This window comes from Sarcophilus harrisii, chromosome 1, assembly GCF_902635505.1.
Source record: "Sarcophilus harrisii chromosome 1, mSarHar1.11, whole genome shotgun sequence".
Lineage (NCBI taxonomy): Eukaryota > Metazoa > Chordata > Mammalia > Dasyuromorphia > Dasyuridae > Sarcophilus > Sarcophilus harrisii.
The window spans coordinates 99797138-99820995 of record NC_045426.1 but is presented as its reverse complement, the minus strand read 5'-3'; the positions used below and the strand labels follow the sequence as shown (position 1 = coordinate 99820995).

The following is a 23858-nucleotide window of genomic DNA, read 5'->3' as shown; positions in this document are numbered from 1 at the left end:
ATGTGGAGGTTAGGGGGAACAAAGTTAACAGACCAATTGTCAAGTAGGACCTTCAAGAAGGATCTTCGTGACTTGGTACAATCTATCACCCATATTTATGTGTGTATGTATGTATGTAGATATGTATGTAAAAAATATTGCATGTGGAAATAGGATTAGAAGACTTTGTTTAACCTATATTGGATTACTTGCTGTCTAAGGGTGGGAGGAAGAAAAATTTGGAACAAAAGGTTTTGCAAGAGTGAATGTTGAAAACTGTCTTTGCATGTTCTTGGAAAAATTAAAAAAAAACTATTATTTTAAAAAGTATTATAGTAGCTGAGGTAAAAGGTGACGAGGGCCTAGACTGACAAATATAAAGGAAAAGAATGGATACAAAAAAACGGATTTTGTGGATGTAAAATTAACAAATTTGAAAATAGATTGCATTGGGAGAAGTGATGGAGTGAGAGAAGACAATCTTCCTCATTAAAATACAAGGTTCCACAAAGAACGATATTAGTGGAGAGCCCAGGTCAGGGCCAAGTGTGATGGTGCTAATTTTGGACTCGAATCAGGTGTCAGAATCCATAACCCAAGGAAAGAACACACACTAATCCTGCCTTCCACCTAAAACCAGTTCAGTGATATAATCACAGGCAACCTCTATAGTGAGTGATGTAACAACTAATGATTGTTCAGAGCATTCCAATTTCCAGTGTACTTTACAGATGTTTTCACATTGGATCTTGAGAACAGTCTTGTGAGAAGTAGGTGGAACAGGCATCCACATTTTGCAGATGGAGAAAACTGATGAGAATTAATGACATGTTAATGGTCACATAGCAAATGGTAGAGCTGGGATATAAATCCAGATTTAAATCCCAACATCCCTTGCTCTTGCTGCTGTCTCACAGATGCTTCTCATCACCAAGGGGGTAGTTGTACTGGGATGCAATCACCATCACAGAAATCCGAAGAGACAGTTAGTTACTGCAGCTCCAGTAAGAAGCATGGTGGGAGCAATGCATTGGAAATAGGAAATTACTTTCTTTTGTTTCTCATCCTACCTGTCTGAACTGGAGATGAAAGAACCTGAAGCCTCCAGAGTGGGACTCTTGGAACCAGGTCAGAAAGCGGGCCGGTCCAAGTCCACGGGGTTCAAGTCATATTAGCAAGTGACTCCAATGAGCTTGACCCAGCTGCCACACCCTTTTAAATTGATGGCATTCAAATGGCAGCTGTGAACCCTGTGCACTATAATAAGCAGGCTTGCTTCAGTGGCTTATATACTAAAACTGGAATGATATAGAGAAAATTAGCATGGCCCCTGCACAAAGATGACATGGAGATATGTAAACTGTTCCATATTTTTTATTCCCTGGATTCATTTTTGTCACTAAAGTGTCACAGTGCTCTGCTTACCTCTGATGTTCTCAAATGGTCAATTTTTCCTAGAGAATTGGATACGTGACCTTTTTTGTCCCATGAGGATTCACAATATGTGGCTTAAACCCACATCCTGGGCTTTTATTTATTTATTTTATTTATTTATTAGGGAAGGAGACTCAGCAGTAGTATGGCTGATGCCCCAGTCAGAAAACAATTATAATAAATAACATTTATATAATATTTGAAGATTGGCAAAGTATTTTACATACATTAACTCATTTTGATCCTTAACAATAACTGTAGGAAGTAGGGGCTATAATTATCCCCATTTTACAGATGAGGAAACTGAGACACAAGAGGTAGAATAGAATGACTTATCCAGAATTACACATCTAGTGTCTTTTAAAAGCAGGATTTGAACTCAGATCTTCCTAATTCCAAATATTAATCAGAAAAAAAAGCAAATCACCGATCAACTGGCTCTAGCATTACTCTCTACCTGTTGAAGTCAGTCATACTCTACAGATCATAGAAACCATGAGCTATAGATCCAGGTTTCCCCACGGGAAGGGCCAGGCAGTTTTGGAAACTTCAGGCCACCCAGAAACATTTCTGTTTCTGCTTTCAGAAGGGCTACAAGGCTTAGCAGCTGGGGATGTTAAACACTAGAATAAGCATGTGGTTGGCATGTGTCTGTGAGAGTGGCCGGTCGGGTCAGGTGCTAGGGATTTAGCTGACCAAGAACACGTTTGCAGGACCTTTTGTTGCTGTTCTTTCATTTCAGTCACATCTCATGACCTCATTCCAGGTTTTTTTGGCAAGGAGACAGGAGTAGTTTGCCATTTCCTTCTGCAGCTCATTTTGCACATGAGGAAACTGAGGGAAATAAGGTTAAGTGACTTGTTCACAATCATACAGTAGAGCCTGAGGCCAGATTTGAACTTGGGTTTATCTAAAACCTAGCACTCTATCCACTGAACCACCTGTACCAAATGTATAGTTCTATCATTCACCATTAATGAAAAAATTTTTGTTAATCCAGCCCCAGGAATAAATAAGAATGAATAGTCCCTCTGCTGACTATATACAGTGGGGAAATAAAGGACTTCTTACCCAGAATCAGAGAAATTATCACGATTCCATTTTGTCTTGTAATTATTCCTTTAAGACACCAAGTTCAGCCACAACTGCCACTGTCTTTGACAAGGATAGTTTCTTTTCATACTGACATAATTTAAGATACTTTCCTCTAGCTTTCCAGTTCCTTTAACCACTGCTTCTCAGTTCTGATTTTCCTCTTCATCTGTTCTGTTCAGCTTCATCCAGTCCTTTCAAGATCCCACTGTAGTCAGCTGAATCTATGTCTGGACCTGTGGATCTGAGCCTACCAGCTAGGGGCTAGGTCAAGACAAACCCAGGGAAAACAACAACCAGGATGGAAGTTTCCTCCGTTGATGTAGTTTGTACTTAAGTCCTGGTTAGTTGCCAGGAGAACATAAAAGTTAAGTGACTTGCTTATTATCTCAAAATTAGCATCATAGACAGGAATTCATTGCCTGACTTCAAGACCAAAGCCACTAGGTCACTCTGCCTGTTAGAGAGTACTTTTCTGGCTGTAATATACACACACAAATGAGAATGGATCAAGGACAGGGAGAACTTATGGGCTTATTTTTCCAAAATTTCCCAGAATCCCAGTTGAAAGGCATCCTTATTAACAGAACAGAGGAGTAGAAAGAGGACTGAATTTAAAGTATGAAAACCTGAGATGTATTTGTAGTTTAAACAATTGCTAAAGTGGCTAGATGGAGTGGAGGATAGAGCACTGCATCTGGAATGAGAAAAATATAAGTTTATATTTGGTCTCAGACACTTAGTTTACTAGTAATCCTGAGCAAGTCTCTTCACCCTAATTGCCTCAGTTTCTTCATCTGCATAATGATCTGGAGAAAGAAATGGCAACCCCATTACTTTGCTAAAAAATCCCCAAAAATGGGGTCATGAAGAGTGAGACCCAATGGAAAAATGACTCAGAACAATGAGACTGTGGACAAGTCCTTTTACTCATCTGAGACTGCTTTTTCCTTTGTAAAAGGGAAATTTTAATACTTTCATTAGCCACCTATTGAGAGCACTATGGAAGTCAAATACAATAATGTGGATAAAATGTTTTGTAAAATTTAAATCATCATACAGATGCCAGTAATTATTATCAATTATAAGCTAGTAATAAGAAAGGCACATTGGGAACCCTTCTCCTTAATCCTGTTTCATCATTTTATATTTGACACATATCCTCAGAGGACCCAGAAAACTCTCTCCTCTTATAAATTGCAGATAAGGTGCTGACCTTGCATTAATGGAGGAAGCTTCTTCATCTGGGGGTTCTTATACTAATGAAATCATAGATCCAGTCCCCATCCCTATTCCTATTATCCTTCATTTACTTACTTGTAAACATGTCATGTCCTCCTGAGAGAAAGTAAATTCTGAGTGGGTAGGGATTGTCTTGCTCTTGTCTTCATATTAAGTTACTTAACTTTTATGTTCTCCTGGCAACTAACTATTACTAATGTACAATCTTCATCAGTGGAAGAAACTTCCATCCCTCTACAGGATGAAGACTGGGCTTGTGTTTTCACTGATACAGGGAACTTCAGGTAAGGAAACTCCATCTGCAAATATAGGACAGCACATTTCTTTTCAACCTATGGTTGTAGAAAGTTACCAAAAACTCTGAGAGTTTCAGAAATTTACTCAGGATCTTGGGGTCTGAACATATGAATCCAAGTTTTACTAACTCTAAAGTCAGCTGTCTCTCCACTGTGCCATGACAGCCTCACTTCTTGTACATAGAAGACACTTAATGAATGTGTTTTATTATTATTATTATAATTAATTTGATAAGATTTCAAGTCATCTCAGAAGACATCTCTTTTCTTGGGTTTTCTGAAAAAATGGAAAATGGTCGAGAAGTCAGAGGCTCACAAATTGAAAGTTGGAAGAAACCTTGAAGGTCATGAAGTCCAATTTTTTTGCAGATGATGAAAATGAGCCTCATAGAGGCTAAGTGGCTTGCTGAGCATCATAAGGCGAGAAAGGAAATGACTTGGGATGTGAAACCAGGTTACCCTGTCTCCAAGCCCAGAATTCTCTCCATTTTATCAAACTGCCTCTCAAGCATTATAGATTGCTCTGAGATTCTGGGTCTTGCATAGCAGTCTTTGATGGGGCATTTTTAGTGGCTCTTAGGAAAGTAGGAGCTCAGCTAGTGGCTCCATCCCAATACCCCTGGGCGGGAGGCAAGGCCATTCCTGGACCAAACCAGGAGGCTCTTCAGATGAGGACTGCTGTTAGCTGCTACTTTATAGCAAGAGCTGCATAATGAAGAGCACTTCGTTCTGCACTCCTGAGACTGAAGTCAACACATCTCTGGGTTCTTGTGCGTTGATCAACAAAGCTGGCTCTTCTACTTAAGGGACCTCTGTTTCCTGGATGCAAGCAGCTGTATGGGTCAGTATATATGGGGGAGGGCATCATTCAGCATTTACAATTCCAAGACCTGTTGCATTATTGATTCGATGGCAGTGGTGACCTAGATTGGCAGTGATCCAAATGAGATTTAATGACAGCAAAGAAGTTGATCTTGAAGTCAGAAGATCTGTTTGAGTTTCCTGCTCTGGTAATCTACCAGCTTTGGAAACTTGGTCAAGTCAATTAACCTTTTGGAGTTTCAGTTTCCCTCGCTGTAAAAATATTTTTGCAAAGATAATTCTGCTGACATGGAGAAAATGACTTTACAAACTTTAAAATACTATAGCCAGAAGGTAGGTGTTTCAGTGGAAAGAAGGCTGGGCTTGGAATCAAAAAAACATCCTCATGCATTCAAATGCAGCTTCAGTTACTTATTGGCTGTGTGACTCTGGGCATGCTACTTAACCTGGTTTGCCTCAGTTCCTCATCTGTAAAATGAGTTGGAGAAGGAAATGGCAAACCACTCCGGTATTTTTGCCAAGAAAACTTCAAATGATGGCATAGAGAGTCAGATACAACTGAAATGCCACAAAACTAAAGGACTATAGTAATATGATTTATTATTTTTATCAGAATATACTCCTCATAAGGATAGGAAGTATGTCTTATCTAAACTTTCCATGTCCCCTGGAACCTAGCAGAGTATAGTAAATGTCAGTGTTTAAAAATGTTTATTAAATGGCATGGAATAGAATGACCTAATGTTGTGAAAGGTGGTATGAGAATTTCCCAATCTTATGGTACTCTAATAGAAAGAAGGAAGGAAGGAAGGAAGGAAGGAAAGAAGGAAGGAAGGAAGGAAGGAAGGAAGGAAGGAAGGAAGGAAGGATGGATATACACTCTGTGATACCCACTCTGGGCTAGGTACTATATTAAGTGCTTTACAAACATCTCATTTGATTCTTACAACAGTTCTGAGAGATGGGTGCTATTATTAATCCCTATTTTACAATTGAAGAAACTGAGTCAAATAGAGATTAAGTGGTTTGTCCAATGACTGTCCTCCTCAATATCTTTTCCCCCCAATTCCTCCCATTCCCTAAGTAAGAGTCATTAAAAAGAAGATATGCACATGCACCTGAATGACAGGGAAACAAAGAAGATAAGATTGAATTCAAGCTGACTGTTTCTAAGCCTTCACTCTACTCACGGGCAAGACCAGGACTGGAGCCACCTGTGAATATGGAGAATAAATCAATTTGGTTTACTTTCTGTTACAGTGGAAGGCAAATGCTCCTTCATGGACATGTAGCTGATCTCGGAAACAGGTACACCCAAGTTTGAAGTTTACTTCCAATGCTTAGTAGTTCCATTATCTTCTCAGTTTCCATTTCTCTGTCTACAAAATGGAGCTAATATAAGATAGCATTAATAATAGCACCCACCTCACAGAGTTGTTGTGAGGATCAAATGAGAAGATACTTAAAGTGCTTTTCAAACTTTGGTGTCCATTTAAGTGTTAGCTATTAATAATAATATTATTATTGGCTCTAAGTAGCAGCCATTCTATAGGCTCTAGGCACCTTGAAAACTTGGCTGGCTCTTTATTCTACCCCATGCCACATTTAGAAGCACTTACTCAAAAATCTTTCCCTTGGAGCCTGGGGGAACTTTAGTGCCTGAGAATAGAATTATAACATTGAATTAGAACACTGGCCAAACCTCAGAATTAGGTGAATTAGGAATCTGGTAAAATCATGTAGTTGAACTAGAGGAGAAATTCTTAATCTTTGTATGTATCATGGACCCCTTTGGTGGTCTGATGAAGCCTATGAAAACGTTCTCAGAGTAATGCTTTTAAATGCATAAAATAAAATACATAGGATTTCACAGAAAACCAATTTGATAAAAATGCATTTATCAAAATATTTTTTAAAAATACGTTCATGAATGATCAGGAGGACGATTTCAGAGAGGCCTGGAGAGAATTGCATGAACTGATGCTCAGAGAAATAACCAGAACCAGGAGATCATTGTACACATCAACATCAATATTATATAATGATCAATTCTGACAAAAATGACTCTTTCCAACAATGAGATGATTCAGGCCAGTTCCAATACTCTTGTGACAAAGAGAGCCATTTACACTCAGAGAAAGGACTATGGGACTGAATGTGGATCAAAACATAACATTCTCACTCTTTTTATTGTTGTTTGCTTGCATTTTGTTTTCTTACTCATTTACTTTCCTTTTTGATCTGATCTTTCTTGTGCAGCAAGAGAATTGTATGTTTACACATATTGGATTTAACATATTTTAACATGTTTAACATATATTGGATTATTTGCCATATAGGGGAGAGAGTGAGGGGAAGGAGGAGAAAATCTGAAACATAAGGCTATGCAAGGGTCAATGTTGAAAAATTATCCGTGCATATGTTTTGAAAATAAAAAGCTTCAAAATGAAAAAATACATACATATATATATATATATATATATATATATATATATATATATATATAAACTCCAGGTTAAGATACCCTTGGATTAAGTGATCTCTAAGACCACTTCCAATTTAGCCATTTTGTAATTCTGCGAGTCCATGGCCCAAGTCAAATTTAGCAATTCCTTCTTTACATATTTGGGACAATATTATAAGGATAATAAGAACTAACATTTAATAATGCTTTAAGGATCATAGATTTTAAATTTGAAATAAGCTTAGGAGCCATTGAGTCTTACACCTTATTTTATAGATAAGGAATCAAGTACGGAGAGGTAATATGAAATTTGCATACAAATTTTCCAAGCCCAGAGCCCTACTAAATACTCCATTATACTTATTATTTCATTTGATATCCTTATATCAGACTTGTACAGTAGGTGCTATTGTTTTTCCTCATTTTACTGTTGAGGAAATGAAAAAGTTTCGGTGACCTGTACAAGCTCACGCAACCAATAAGCATCTGAAGTAATAATTCAAGTAATTCAAGTGCAGGTGTTTCTGAATCCAAGTTCTGTGCTCTATCATGGAGATATCTCCACAGGGATGGTTCACAAGTTCTCATGATTCAACTTAAGATGCTGGAAAAACTGGCTTCATCATGGACCCAAATATCACCAAAAAATCCCATTATTTTAGAAGAGAGGAGCAACTCTCCTGGCAGTGTTCATGATAAGAAGCAAAAAGATTGCCATAGAGACAGATGAAGTTTAAAGTTTGTTGACCTAGCCTCCCTCCCTGTAGCAGATAGCTGGTTTCTATAGTATTTTTCTAGCTATTTCGATACCAAAAAGAGAGGGAAGAGAAAAGGGTAATGTTGTCCAGTGGACTTACAGTAATGCTCATTTGCCAAGGGATGTGTTCCCTAGCAGGAATTTTAAAAGAGATGATTCAATGTTTTGTGGAATTCGTTTTTCTTCTGGCTGACTCAAATTCTCTGAGGCATAATAAGGGAAGAAATCTGACCTTGATGTAGCCTGGGGGCTCTTTGCTAGGGTCAGTCTCTGAAAAAGCTGGTTCTAGATGTGTGTGATGATTGGTCAGGAGTTGAGAGTAGCCCCTACTGGAGTCAGTGAATTATTTGGGGATAGGCTGAGAAGTAAGACTGGGAACCAAGTTGAGGGGTGGGGGATGGGAGCACAAGAGACAGCAGTTATTTATAGAATTGATCCATGCCTAAAGGCTTTAAACATGGAGCCTGGAAAGCATTAGGACTATATAAAGCCTGAGGAGATACTGAGAAGTTATCTGCACATGTGCAATTTGAGCAAGCCGGTGCAGCTCAAGCTTTGAGTACCACCTGGTGGCTTGCACGGATATAGCAACCCAAGCAGGTGCTCCAAGCCACACCCTTTAGGACTTCCAACTCTCTCCTCAAGGGCACCCACAAAGTCTTAGCACACAAGTGGCCAAGTGGGAGGTCATACTTTAAGGGTTTAATTTTGAAATTTAGTGAACTTTTGACCTTATGGAAATTTTCAGTTAAATGATCTTTTTTTCAACATTTCACTGAAAAATATCTTTCAGTGTTCTATCTTTTATTTTTTTAAACATTTTCTTCAACCGAACTTTTTTCTTTCTAGTTTAGGATTTAATGCTTGTTTTCCCATCAAACATACTGGATAGAATGCTAGATTTTGAGTCAAGAAGATCTAAGTTTGCATCTTGCCTCAAAAATCTATTCTGTATAAATCACTTAATCTCTGCCAATCTCATCTGTGAAATGGGGATAATAATATATTTGAAAAGATCAAATGATATAAAATGTGTAAAGTACTTTGCAAATAAAATTAGCTATTCTTAATTCTCTTTCTTCTGACTCACTGTGTCATATAGGATTTCAAGGAAGTCCTGTCTGTTACTGCCAGTGTGCTGTCTGCAGCTGTCACATTCATGTTGATCACTGCTGCTCAACAGGATTTATAAAACTGATCACATTGTTGATTGATCGCATGTTTGTTGCATGTTTGATTGACCCCATTGTTATTTCATGTCTTCTTGCATTTTATTATATATGTGAAATATAGGTTTGGAATATGCCTTACTGCTAAATGTCCTACTATTAAAATGGTACAGATGTTTATATGCTTGAAATTGCATTATTGCTTTATTGAATAGAATTCTAACTGAAATTTGGATAAAATGAAGATCAAAACTTTAGAAACATGGTATGCAGTAATAAGAAAGACATGTAATTTTAGCAACTCAACCTAAGCACAGAATTAAGAACATTTTAGTGCATTGTAGGATGCTGTAAAAGATTTGGAGAGATAAGAAGTAATCACTCACAAGTATATGGAATCACACAAAATCCAAGATTGTTTCTGAAAGTTGCTAGAAACCACTGATTGTTAACCAATTCTTGAGAAATAAAGAGTTTGGGATCCTATTTAGAAACTAATCACTAAATCTCTTCTGGAGGGAAACACTTACTTAGACAATTTAAGACCATAATGGGAAGAGAAGATTGACCTGTAAATAACCTAGAATATCTGATTGATGAAAGATTGTTTAGAAAAGGTATTTATAGGTGGTAATGGGTCTAGAGTTCTCTTAACACAGCTGAGAAGTATTTCAGGTGTGGTCTCATGCCCTCCTGAGGAAAATTCATTGAGTTTGACTGAAAAAAAAAATGCAACTTTTGCTAAGTTCAGAAATTGTGTTAAGCTAGAAATATTTAAGGATGAAATTTTTGATAAGGCTGAGTATGAAGGCTGCCAACCCAATAAAGAACATGGAAGGATTTTAACCTCTCTATATTTTATTTGTTCATATTTGTTTGGCTGTTGTCTCATCATTAAATTTGAGCTTCTAGAGAGCAGGGAATGTCTTTTGTATTTTTTTGTGTGTGTCTTCCTCAATTAGCATAGTGCCAAAAACATTGGCATTTAATAAACAATGATTGATTAGAGACTAAATCAATCTGGTGGTGGCAAGACTTTCCATGCAGTGAGCATATTCTATTTCTCATTGCTATTTTACCATGTAAAGGGAATATTCCCTCTTATTTTGGCATTCATGTAGACATTATCAGGGGCTAGTACTGAGAGAAGCAGAAAGGCTCAAAGAAACAGATGAAGTAACATTAGTACAAGTGAACAAGGGTTTGCTCTACCATAGGAAACTGAATAGACCAAGCTGACAGTGAGACAAGAAATTGGTAAATTTTGAGCTGTCAATACAAAAAGACCAACTGAGGAAAATGCTGAGACTAACAAGAGTGATTTAGTAAAGGAAAATGTAACTTCAAGTGGACCTAAAATAGCTTTTCCCATATGGAAGACATGGTCCCACCGCATTATAAACTTAATTCTAAGGAATCAGCTTTAGAAAACAAAGATGGAAAGGGGTCATCTCAGATGCATAAAATGCTAAGCCTGACCTCACTTCCAGTTGTTTATTTGGTTCATTGCCCCTGGAGTCATAGAACATCATGTAAAAGTGAATGTATTACTTTAGGAAGGTCACTAATAGCTGAGTGGAGGAGGTACTAGATGGAAAGATTTTATGGCATGGAGATCAACCAAGTTTATTGCAATAAAGCAGGCCAAGCAGGAAATAATGAGGGCCTGCACCAGGGTGCTTGGCGATAGTGTCAGAATAGAGATGGGGATGCATGAAAGAGATATTATGAAAGTAAACATTGATGGGTTTATTGGATATTGGACATCCAACATATTGGATATAGTGCATGAAAATGGGGAGGAGTCAAGTATGACACTTGTGATGTGAACCTGTCCAACTAAGGATGATGATACCTTCAAAAGTAATAGGAAGAGAGGAAGGTTTGAAAAGAAGGAAAAGGTAATTCAGCATCAATAAATATAGCTCACATTACCCCCTCCCCCCCAAAAAAATTGAATGTGTAATCAAATGTGGAGGGTTTCACTGTTATATTCGTCACTTTGAAACATTTGATGGTTATTTTCAGTCATATCCAACTCTTCATGACCCCATTTGGGGTTTTCTTGGCAAAGATACAGAAGTTTGACATTTCCTTCTCCAACTCATTTTACTGATAAAGAAACTGAGGCAAAACAGGTTAAGTGACTTGCCCAGAGTCACACAAATAGTAAATGTCTGAGGTCAGATATGAATTTAGATTTACCTGACTCCACGCCTCCATCCAATCTGCCTTCTAGCTACTCATCTCTTTAAATATTTTGGACCTCATATAATTTCATAAGGATTGTAAAATTTTTCACCAAGTGGGGAAGAAATGTAACCTTTGCTACCAAAGTTTTCTGATGCACTGCAGCTACTTCTTTTCCCCCTGCATCTTTTTAGATCCTTAAGCACCAAAGAACAATGGAAGTATGGAGTGAATCCACCTATTGGGAAAGATGCTTAGAGTTGTTGATGTCATACATTCAAAAAGCCTGATATTATGTTTTGTAGTCTGGCACATAGTAGGCTCTTATGTTTATTGATTGAATTGCAGTTTTCACTTTTTCTGGCTAATTCCAGAATCCTGGTGTATGACTGTACTAGCCTGGGAAGAGACCCAACGTCCAGTCTAGCAGTTTCCTAGGATGAGCTCATGGAAATATCAAGCAGCAGATTTAACTGGTTAATAGGGTGGAAATTAAGTGCTTTCTCTTCTGGAGTTGGAGTTTGTCACTAGCCAAACAGAGAAATAGGGTAGACCAGTTGTGGTAAAATGATTCCCTTTTATCTCATTCCTTTTGATTAAGAACCAGAAAGTTTCTCAAGAAAAACCTAAAAAGGTAAAAAGAAATCTTGGGAACTATATTTATGCGAAAATATAAAAATACATGATACCTTGTTCTAAAATCAGAGGTGGAAAGGACATTGATCAAAAAAGGGTAAAGTGGGGGGACAATTCTCACAAAGAGGCAAAGGAAACCATTATATCTGAGAGAAAGAATGAGGGGTGAAAAGGGTATTTTACTGCCAAAGAATTGACTTTTAAGAGAAAAATGTTAGACATATTTCAATATATGGGGAAACCTCCCACCATTGAAAAGGAGAAAGGAAAAGTGAAAAGGAAGGAATAAGCTAACAGAAGGAATAAGAAACTGAGAGGGAAAGGAGTAAGATAGGGGAGGAACCTAAGGTGGGGAGGAGGGAATAAAAGGGAGGGCGGAGAAGGGGTGCTCAAAGTTTAATACTGGGAAGGGGGTAAAAGAAGGGAGAAAAAGAAAAAGGGGTTAAAAGATGGAAAAACAGAATTGGTAATTTTAACCAAAATGTGAAGGGTAAACCCCCAAAAGAGGAAGGATTAAGAATATTAAAAAGGCAGAATCCTACAATATGTTGCTTACAGGAAACACACCTAAGAGGAGATACATGCAGAAAAAGGTAAAAAGGATGGAGAAAATCACTAGCTTCAGGTGAAGTCAAAAAGAGGGGTAGCCATCCGATCTCAGACGAAAAAAAAATTGATCTAATTAAAGAGATATTAATCTTGCAAAGGGTAGAAAATAATGAAGCAAATCAATATTAAAATATATCACCAAGTGGTGTAGCATCTAAATTTTAAGAGAAATTAAGAGAGCTGAAGGAAATAGATAGCAAACATAATAGTGGGAGATCCAACCTTGCACCTCAGAATTAGATAAATCAAACACAAAATAAATAAGAAAGGAAGTCAAAAGGAAATAGAATACTAGAAAGTTAGATTGATAACCCTGAGAAAACGAAATAGAGACAGAAAGGAGACACTTTCTTTTTCAGCAGTTCATGGAACCATAAAAAATAGACCATATTAGGACATAAAACCCAAACTAAATGCAGGAAAGAAAAGGAATGCATCCCGACCAATATGCAATAAAAATTACACTCAACAAAAAGCCAGGAAAGTAGACCAAAAAATAATTGAAACAAATAACTTTCATAAGAATGAAAAAACAAATCATAAATAATTAATAATTCACCCAAGAAAATGACAATAATGAGGACATCAATCAAATGTGGATAGCCAAAGGTAATAAAAATTTCATTCTAGAGGGTTATTGTTTAAAAGAGAGAAAGGAAAAAACTTTTAAAATAAAAAATTAGAAAAGGAACAAATTAAAACCCCAGTCAAACACTAAACTTGAAATTAAAAATGGAGAATAAAAAATTGAAAAAAAACCATTGAATTAATTAATAAATAAGAGTTGGTCTTATGAAAACCAACAAAATAAAAACCCTTAGTAAACGATTAAAAAAAAGGAAAGAGGAAAATCAAATTTATCTTAAAATGAAAGGAGAACTTTAATAACAAAGAGGAAATTAAAATAATTAGGAATTATTTTACCCAACTTTATAATAAATTACAACCTAAATGAAATGGAAGAATACCCCAAAATATTTTCCCGATTAACAGGAGGAAGAAGTAAATCCTAAAAGTCCCATCTTAGAAAAGAAAAGAAAAGTTTATTAACCAACTCCCAAGAAAAACCCCAGGGCCAGATGGATTTAATGTGAATTTACCAAAATTTAAAGAAAATTAACCCAATGCTATATAAACATTTGAAAAAATAGGGACTGGGGAGCTACCAAACCCCTTTTTACAAAAGACATGGATGATACCCAAACCAGGTAATTTGAAACAGAAAAAGAAAATTATAACCAACTCTAATGAACATCGATGCAAAACTTAAATAAAAATTACAAAAAAGATTACAGAAAAATCATCCACAGGATAATACACTATGATCAAGTAGGATTTATACCAGGAATGAGGGCTGGTTTCCAATATTGAGGAAAACTAAGCATAATTACAAAATAAGCAAACAACAAAACCAAGACTTCAACAGATGCAAAAAAGATCTGATAAAATCCAACATCCATTCCCAATAAAAAATTGAGAGATAGGAATAAATGGACTTTTTCTTAAAATAGTCAAGAATATTTAAAACCATCAGTAAGCCAATGGCAAAAAACTGGAATCTTTCCAGTAAATCGAGGAACAAGGTGCCCACTGTCACCATTACTATTCAACATTTGAAACACAGCCCCGCAATAAGAGTCTAGAAAGAGATTTGGAACAATAGGCAGTGAGGAAACCAAACATCACCTTTGGATGATATGATGGTATACTTAGAGAACCCAAGATTCTACAAAAAAGCTATTAGAAATAATCCAAACTTTAGCAAAGTTTGCAGGTTTAAAAATAACCCCAAAATCCTCACATTTTTATACATCACCAAACCCAAAACCAAAAAGAAGATTTAAAAGAGAAATTCCATCCAGAATAACTGTCAAATAAAATATTTGGGAATCTATCTACCAAAGGAAAGCAGGAATTATAGAGCTAAATTAAAAAAACTTCCACACAAATAAAGTCGACTTAAACAATTGAAAATATCAATGCCCTGGATAGGTCGAGCAAATATAATAAAGATGACAATACCCCAAACTAATCTATTTATTTAGGCTTACCAATCAGACTTCCAAAAAATATTTTAATGATCTAGAAAAAAATAAAAAAAACACATGGAATAATAAAAGGTCAAGAATCCTAAAAGAATTAATGAAAAAAAAAAATCAAATGAAGGTGGCCTAGTGTACCTGACCTAAAAACAATTATAAAAGCAGCAGTACCAAAAACCATTTGATTCTAAGAAATAGATTATTGACTGGAACAGGTTAGGTTACAAGACAGAATGGTCAACTATATCAATTTAGTGTTTGACAAACCCAAAGATCCCACTTTGGGATAAGAATTCATTATTTGACAAAAAACGTGATAACTGGAAATTAGTATAGAAAATTAGGAATGGACCCACACTTAAAAAGATACCAAGATAAGATCAAATGGATCCATGATTTAGACATAAAGAACGAGATTATAAACAAATTGAGGAAATAGGATAGTTTATCTCCCTCAGATTTTGGAAGGAAGAAATTTGGACTAAAGACAACTAGAGACCCATTATTGATCACAAATAGAAAATTTTGATTAACAAATTAAAAAAGCTTTGTACAAAAAAACTAAGTAAAAAGATTAGAAGGAAGAAAAACTGGGAAAAACATTTCACAGTTAAAGGTCTATTAAAGGCCCATTTAAAATATATAGAGAGCTGACTTTAATTTATAAGAAACCAAGCCATTCTCCAATTGATAAATGGCGGATATGAACAGACAATTTTCAGATGATGAAATTAAAAATTACCAAATGAAAGAGTGTTCCAAATCATTATTAATCAGAGAATGCAAATTAAGAAACCTGAGATACCACACACAGGGCCAGATTGGCTGATGACAGGAAAAAAAAGGGATGAGTGTTGGAGGGGATGTGGGAAAACTGGGACATATACATTGTTTGGAGCTGTGAACGAATCCAACCATTCTGGAGAAAAGGAATTATGCCCAAAAGTTATCAAACTGTGTCCCTTTGACCCAGAGGTTTCTACTGGGCTTATAAACCCAAGAGATACTAAAGAAGGGAAAGGACCGTATTAAAAATGTTTGTGGAGCCCTGTTTGTAGTGGCTAGAAGCTGAAAACTGAGGGCTGCCCACAATTGAGAATGGTTGGGAAGGGTATATGAATGAGGAATATTATTGTTCTGTAAGAAATGACCACAAGATGAATCAGAGAAGCTTAGAGAATTACATGAATGATGCTAAGTGAATGAGCAGAACCAAAGATCATTATATAAGTCAACAAACGAACTGTATGGAAGATGTAATTTGATGAAGGATTTTTTGAAAAAGAATAATTCAGTTTAATTGATCAATGATGGCAAACACACACCCAAAGGAAAAAAAAAAAAAAAAACTGGAAATGAATGTAAACTGTTTATTTTTGTTTTTCTTCCCTTTTACCTTCTGAATCCAACTCCCGGCAAAAGAAAACTGTTTGGATCTGCAAATATTGTATCTAGGGATAACAAAATTCAAAAATAGGACTGCTTGTCATCTAGGGAGGGGAGGGTGGAGGGAAAATCGGAAAGAAGGAGTGGATAATGTTAAAAAAATTACCCAGGCATGGATTCTGTCAATAAAAAGTTACTATAATAAAAAAAAAAAAGAAAGAAAGAAAGAAACAGAAAGTTTGAGTAAACATCCTTGGGTTTATGCATGACTAGGACACAAAAGATAGAGTTGGGGAAGTGGAATTCAGATTCTAAAAGTGGCAGTAGCAGCTTGTTTTTAGCTATTTGAGAGTTAAAAAAAATTTACACTTTATTTTTTTTTCAACTGTAAGTCAATGCAGTCAGTTTATATGCTGAGCATGTTCTTTGGGCATATGCTGAAAAGAGAAGTGAGCAGCAAGGCAGGGGAGAGACTAGAGACATGATCTGAGTGGAGTGGCTGGCAGGAAGAAAAGGTCAGGGCTACCTCCAAGTCAACATCCCTGCACTATTAGAAAATGTTGCTTTGTCCCAAGCTCCAGAGTTGCTTGCAAACTTGACCATAATGATCCACTGGAAAACTACAATGCAAAAACATTTTGAAACTGTTTCACTGTGTAAAATCCCTTTACCTTTACTCAGGGTTAAGAATAATAGTAATAGCATGACACCTTACAAATCTTACCTCATTTGATTCTCACAACTCTGAAAGGTTAGTACCATATTAGTTCCATTTTATCCTTGAAGAAACTGAGTCAGACAGCAATTAAAAGTTGCCTTGGACCATCCAATGAGTAAGTTCTGAGGCTAGATCTGAACTTAAGTTTTCCTAACTCCAAGTCCAGAATTTAGGTGTCTAAGTTAAATAACTAAACTGAAATCCCTGAAGTCAATCAATACCTGTTACCTGGTTGTGTGTGACAGTTTGATAGAAGTTCAGTGTAGATTTTTCTTGTGCAACAAGATAACTATAGAAATATGTATACATATATTGTATTTAACATATACTTTAACATATTTAATGTGTACGGGACTACCTGCCATCTAGGAGAGGGGATGGAGGGAAGGAGGGGAAAAGTTGGAACAAAAATTTTTGCAAGGGTCAATGTTGAAAAATTACCCATGCATATGTTTTGTCAATGAAAAGCTGTAATAATTTTAAAAAAGAGAATTACAAGCAGCTATTTTGATTTTACTTTGAAATAAAATTTTTTAACCTGAAAAAAAAAAGTTGAAGATAAAAGCATAGTGAAATATCATTTTTTTGTTATTGATTTGATGCCCATGTAACTGACAGATACAAATAAGTCTAATGGAATATGGGGCAGTGGACTTGGAATCAGGAAGATTATCTTCATGAATTTATTTATTTATAAACGTGAAAATACTATGTTGTGATCCACATTCAATCCCCATGGTTCTCTTTCTAGATGCAGATGTCTCTCTCCATCACAAGTCTATTGGAATTGACCTGAATCATCTCATTGTTCTTCATGAGTTTAAAATTCAGCTTCAAACACCTATTAAAAGTAGGACTCTGAGCAAAACTGGAAAAACATCCTGTTTGTCTTAGTTCCCTCATCTGTAAAATGAGCTGGAGAAAGATACTCCAGTATCTTTGCTAAGAAAACCCCAAAGGGAACCATCAAGCAGACTAATGGCTGCTTCTCTGTGTGGTAGATTGTGCTATGTCTTGTCCCTTGACTAGGACTCTGTAAATTTTGACATGGCCAAAGAGGAATTTTCCTAGTTGGAAAACTGGGCTGACTGGATAAATCCATACTGATAATAACTCTTTAACTAACAGGGTCATCAGCTGTCATTCAATCAGAAGCAAAATTAAGGGACAGCGGTCATTACATTAGATTTGTAAACTCCTTCCAGGGCAGGAACATTTCCCCTTCTTTTGTATCCTCAGTGCTTAGCACCATGCCTGGCACATAGTAGGTGCTTAATAATTATATTATCGAATATATATTATATTATTATATTATATATTATATTAAAAATAACTAATAAATATTAAATTGGTTTATTTACTGATAATTCCTCTGGGAACCTTAGAAAGCTTATCATTTCCTTGTAAACTCCCTTTTGTGATGAGTGAAATGTATCAGGGCACTGGTGTAGTCCAAAGTTTGGTAAATAGAATCAGGTTAGTGGCTAGCATTGCCCCCTAGTGGATATATATATATATATCACACACACACATTTCTATAGGAAGAGATAATTTTAGACTGGTGGCCTAAATTTTAAAATGGCCTATTTTCAAACCAATATGCTATAATAAGGCCGTGCTGAGAGTCACCCAGCACTGATGATTACGGGACTGCCTATGAGAAGAACCGTGGCTTTGGCTGCTGCAGAGTGAGAGCCTCGTTTAAGTGCTGCTTAGCAACAAGGATTTGGGGGAAGCGCTGGTCAGATTGGCTTTGTCGTGGACTGTCTGAGTTAGGGATTCTGAGAGTGCGCAACGTGGTTCTTAACTTTCCCAGACCCATAAGAAAGTGGATTTTACTTGGGGATTCTTCCTTTTTCCAGCGGTTCTGCCCCGGCTGAGAAGGGAGCCATGGCTCCGAGTCCGAGGAAAACCCTCATTCCTGGAAAGTAGGGCGGGATGTGAAGCGCTGAGAGGGAAAGACCGAATAACGGTTCATGAGCCGGCTCACAGCTAGTCACACTTGGGTCCTCCTGACTACAGGTTCAGCGTTCCTTCCATTGCTTTGCCGAGGAGGAGACTAAGAGACGATGAGTGTGGGAAAAATTGAGAGATGAAGTCAGGGGGAAATCCTAACAATGAGAGTGATACAAGAGAAATGCGCTTTTTCAGAAGGCGGTCATTTTTCTCTGACTGGTAGTCACACGCCAAATATGTCACAGTGGGCGTTATTTTTCAGGTCAGACAAAATGGCCCTTAAGATTCTTTTTGTTACTTTTTTTTCCTGAGTCAGTTGGGGTTAAGTGACTTGCCCAGGGTCACACAGCCAGGAAGTGTTAAGTGTCTGAGGGCAGATTTGAACTCAGGTCCTCCTGACTTCGGGCCAGTGCTCTATCCACTTAATATTCTTTTTGATTCTGAGATTCTTTGGTTCTATAGATATTACAGGTACAAAAATAAGTATCACATAAAGCAGAATGTGTTGGGAACCAACCAAACAAAAAAAGGATGAAGGAATATTTGATTAAATGAATGAATAAAAAAAAGAACATCAAGAGAAAATGCTGTACAAAATTAGAGTCATCACCTAGGGTTGAGTGGGGAGTGGTGTGCTCAGGGAGGGCTTCATAGAAGAGGTGATCCCTTAGCTGAGTCTTAAAAGAAGACATGGATGAGGAGAAAAATGGATTCCATGCATAATTGGAAAAGAGGGAAGGATGATTTAGAGAAATATCTATTACAGTTTGGTTGGAATATGAAGTAGACAAAGGAGTATATGGTAAAGTGAGGAAAGGAAGGAAGATTAGAGCCAGATTGTTGAAAGCCTTGAATGCTAGATGAAGAATTATATATTTCATCCTGGAAAAGTACTGTAGATTCGTGGATAGGAACCCACCTCAAAGGCAAAAATACTTATTTAAGTCTCTCATCTAACACAGACTCTGGGTCTGCATGACCCAGTTGGGACTCTTCATGCTATAATCAACGTTCATAACAAGTTGCTGAGAAGGTACTGATCTACCTTGGTAGAGAGAGTTTTCTAGCAATGAATTCTAGGTCCAATACTTATCCCTTGATTTTATCTTTCCAGGGGTCCTCAAACTTTTTAAATAGGGGGCCAGTTCACTGTCCCTCAGACTATTGGAGGGCCGGACTATAATAAAAACAAAAACTTTGTTTTGTGGGCCTCTAAATAAAGAAACTTCATAGCCCTGGGTGAGGGGGATAAACGTCCTCAGCTGCCACGTGTGGCCCCTGAGCCATAGTTTAAGGACCCCTGTCTAAAGTTTAGACAGTAAGAGGTCATTGATGCACATGAGCAAATTGACATGATAAAGAATTAGCAACAGTGTGAAGTAGCAATGGGTAAGAAGACAAACTGCATGAAGAAAAAAAAATGAGAAGGCTATACAGTAACTCACATGAGGAAGATGAGGGTCATAACCAGAGATGTTAGGGAAAAGCAGAATCTGGATGTGGGAAATACTTCTGAGGCAGAATTTAAAGGACTTGAATTTTGAATTGGATATAGATGAAGAAGTAGGAAAAATGGAGTGTAGTATTTCGTTCAACTGATTTGAATTCTCCATATTTGCTTATCATATTTTCTCAATCCTCATCCTTCTTGACATCTCTTGAGCCTCTAAAACTGTCAATCATCCTCTTCATCTTAATGCTCTTTCCTCTCTAGGTTTTTGGAATACTATTGTTTCCTGATTCATCTCATATCTGTCTGATGTCTCCTCACTCTTCTTTGTTGGATCTCCTTAAATTACTAACTGTGGGGATCTCCCACGGGGGAGGGGGGGGAACTTGGGCCCTCTTTTCTTTTTCCCCCACATGGATTCAGTTATAATTTTCTATATAGATAATTCGGAGATTTGTTTATCTAATCCTATCCTCTATCCTGACTTCTGATCTCAAATTTCTGTCTATTGGACGTCTTGAACTAGATCTTCCTTAGACAATCAAATTCAATATGCCCCAAATTTGAGTCATTATCTCCTCCCATCCCCAAACTTTTCTATTTTCCTAACTTCTCTATTACTGTCAAGGGTACTACCATCCTTCAATTACGCAGGCCTGCAAACTTCCAATTCTTAGCTCTTCACTCTCTCACCACTTCCTCACTCCAGCATCCAATCTTGGGTTTTGTTGAATGCGTGTCTCTTGTTTATCCCTCCTCTACTTTAATACTTCCACCACCATGGTACAGATCCTCTTTACCCCATACTTTTAGCATTATGGTAGATTTCTGGTTAGTGTCTCTTTCTCAAATATCTCCCCACTCTATTCCATGCTCAACTGAACAAAGTGATCTTACTAACACACAAGTCTGACCATGTCACCTTCCACTGAGTAAATTCCAGTGGCTTCCTATTACCTTCAATATCAAATATCAAATGCTCTGCTTGTTTTTGAAAACCCTCAATAACCTAGCTTTTTTCCAGTTTTCTTATATATTATTACCTCCATTATGAGCCACTGAGATTGACCTCCTTGGTACTTCTTGATACCTTCTTGGTACTTCTACTCTATCTCCTGGCTTGGTGCATTATCACTGGTTGTCCCCCATGTTTAGAATGTACTCCCTCCTAACTTCTGGCTTCCTGACTTTCTTCAAAGCTCAGCTAAAATCCTACTTTTAAAAGAGACTTTTCCCATTTTCTTACACTGCAAATGTCTTTTTCTTTGGATTACCTCTAATTTACCCTAAACATGTTTTGTCTGTACACAGTTACTTTCATGGCATTTCCGCCATTAGAATGTGAATTTCTTGAAGGCAGATTTCTTTTCTTTTCTTTTCTTTTGCCATTCTTTGTATCCTCACAGCTTAGTAAATAATAAACAATAAATGTTTGCCAACTGGCTGACTATTTTATAAAACTAGTAGAATCTGAACCCCAATTATTTTACTAGATTAGCCCACTGGCAGTCTATTTTGAGACTCATACTCTGAGAGTCATACCAAGATTTATTTCCTAAGAAGTTCAGCTGCTTTCAATGATGTGACTGCTTATTCAATATTCATTTAACAAATATCTATTAAGTATTTGTAATGTATATGTCTTTGTGCCAGGCAATGGGGATAAAAAGATGAAATGAGACAAGTCTTGTCTTCCAGGAGTTTTTCCTACTAATCTGATTTCCCTCTCATCCTTCCTAAATCACAATCATTCCATCATGTCATTAATACCCACTTCATTCTTATTTCTCTCCCTACTGACCCCATGTCTTCCTTGGAGCCTTCTTGATTCCTCTGGGTAGAAAGTAACCACTTCCTTTAAATGTTCTTAAACCTCTTTGGATTTGTTGCTTGGATTATGTTGTTGTTGTTACAGTATTGTTTCAGTGAGATCCAACTCTTATGTGGTTCCCTTTGGGGTTTTCTTAGCAAAGATACTGGAGTAGTTTGCTATTTCCTTCTCCAGCTCATTTTACAGATGATGAAACTAAGACAAACAGGATGTGATTTGCTCAGAGTCTCCGTTTAGTAGGTGTTTGAAGCTGAATTTTTAACTCATGAAGAACAATGAGATGATTCAGGTCAGTTCCAATAGACTTGTGATGGAGAGAGACATCTGCATCCAGAAAGAGAACCATGGAGATTGAATGTGGATCACAACATAGTATTTTCACCTTTAAAAATAAATAAATTCATAAAGATAGTCTTCCTGATTCCAAGTCCAGTGAACTATCCACTACCCCATATTACATTAGACTTATTTGTATCTGTCAGTTACTCCCTATCATATTGTAAGTTCTTTAAGGTAACTTTATATTCCTAAGGCTAAACAAATGGTAGAGTCATAATAAGAATTTGATAAATGTTTGTAAAATTGAATAGCACCTACTATGTCCAAGCACAGTGCTAGGTACTAGTGGTAATTCAAGTTCAGATAAAGTAGGATTCCTGCCTATTAGGAGATTATAGCATAAAAAGTGAATTGAATTGAATTCCTGCATAGGGGAGATAGAAAAAGTTGCTGGCAAAAGATAAAGGAAGGCTCCACTGGGATAGCTGTATTAGCCCTAATCCTTGAAGAATTTCAGGAATGAGGTTGGGGGGAGGAGGACTTAAGGTCTAGAAAGCTCCTTATTTCATTTAATAAGAATTCGTTTTTACATAGCACCTTATAGTTAATTAAGCTCTTCCTTTAGAACTTCTCTGTGAGATAGAAATAGTATAAGGGTTAGCAGTCTTTTCCATTAAAGAACCAGCTAGTAAACATTTTAGGCTTTGTGGGATAAGAAGTAAAGTCAAGGATATTATGTAAGTACTTAGATAATAGGAGAGGAAATAAATTTCCATAATTTTTTTTATTGATAAAATTCAAAATATAATGTGCAATTATTTGTAATATAGTTCTAGTGAGGTTAGATGTTCTTTGGAAAGATGACACTTCATTTAATTGGAGTTCAAAGTTAGTGTTCTTTATCATCAAAATAGATTCATCTGCAATAATGAGATTTTTGCATGTTACATCTTTGAAAATATCTTTTTACATAGATAGGTACTGCCAAATTCTGATATCACTCCATGAGCATATGATTTTAATTAAGCCTATTTATCACTTGGAAGTATTTATAGAATTCTATTAGATTCTTCTCTTGATATTTGTTTGTGTTTTAAAATGGCATTACATTGAAGATTAAGCACTTCCAATTGAAAGTCAATTGAAAGCTCATCAATTGCACAATAAAATGGATTTTGAAATATGGAAATAACTTTTGCACTTGAATCAAAATCTGAAGAACACTGCTGGGACTGTAGTTTGAGTTCAGAAAATATATCTGCTGCAAATTTGTATGGGAATGGAGATCTCACTTTCTGTTTTAACTTTTGACAGCACAGGAAGTATATGAAGCAGCTTGATATTACTTGTTATTCAAACAATGTTAGTTGTCATCAAAATTTACTTATCACAGCATAAATTTTGCATATAAGTACTGTTTTTCCTTGTAGTTTTAGCTTGAATTAATTAAGAATCATTATCAAGTCTGCAGCAAAAGCTAATTTTCAAACACTTAATGTGTTTAAT

The 23858-nt window shown here is 36.6% G+C and overlaps 1 non-coding gene across 1 annotated transcript; it reads left to right on the top strand.

Annotated features, from left to right (window-relative positions):
- The first annotated feature begins 1247 nt into the window (after window positions 1-1247).
- On the top strand, window positions 1248-1354 carry LOC111719409. The gene has a single exon (XR_002769559.1). It is a non-coding gene; the product is annotated as a U6 spliceosomal RNA (small nuclear RNA).
- The last annotated feature ends 22504 nt before the right edge of the window (window positions 1355-23858 follow it).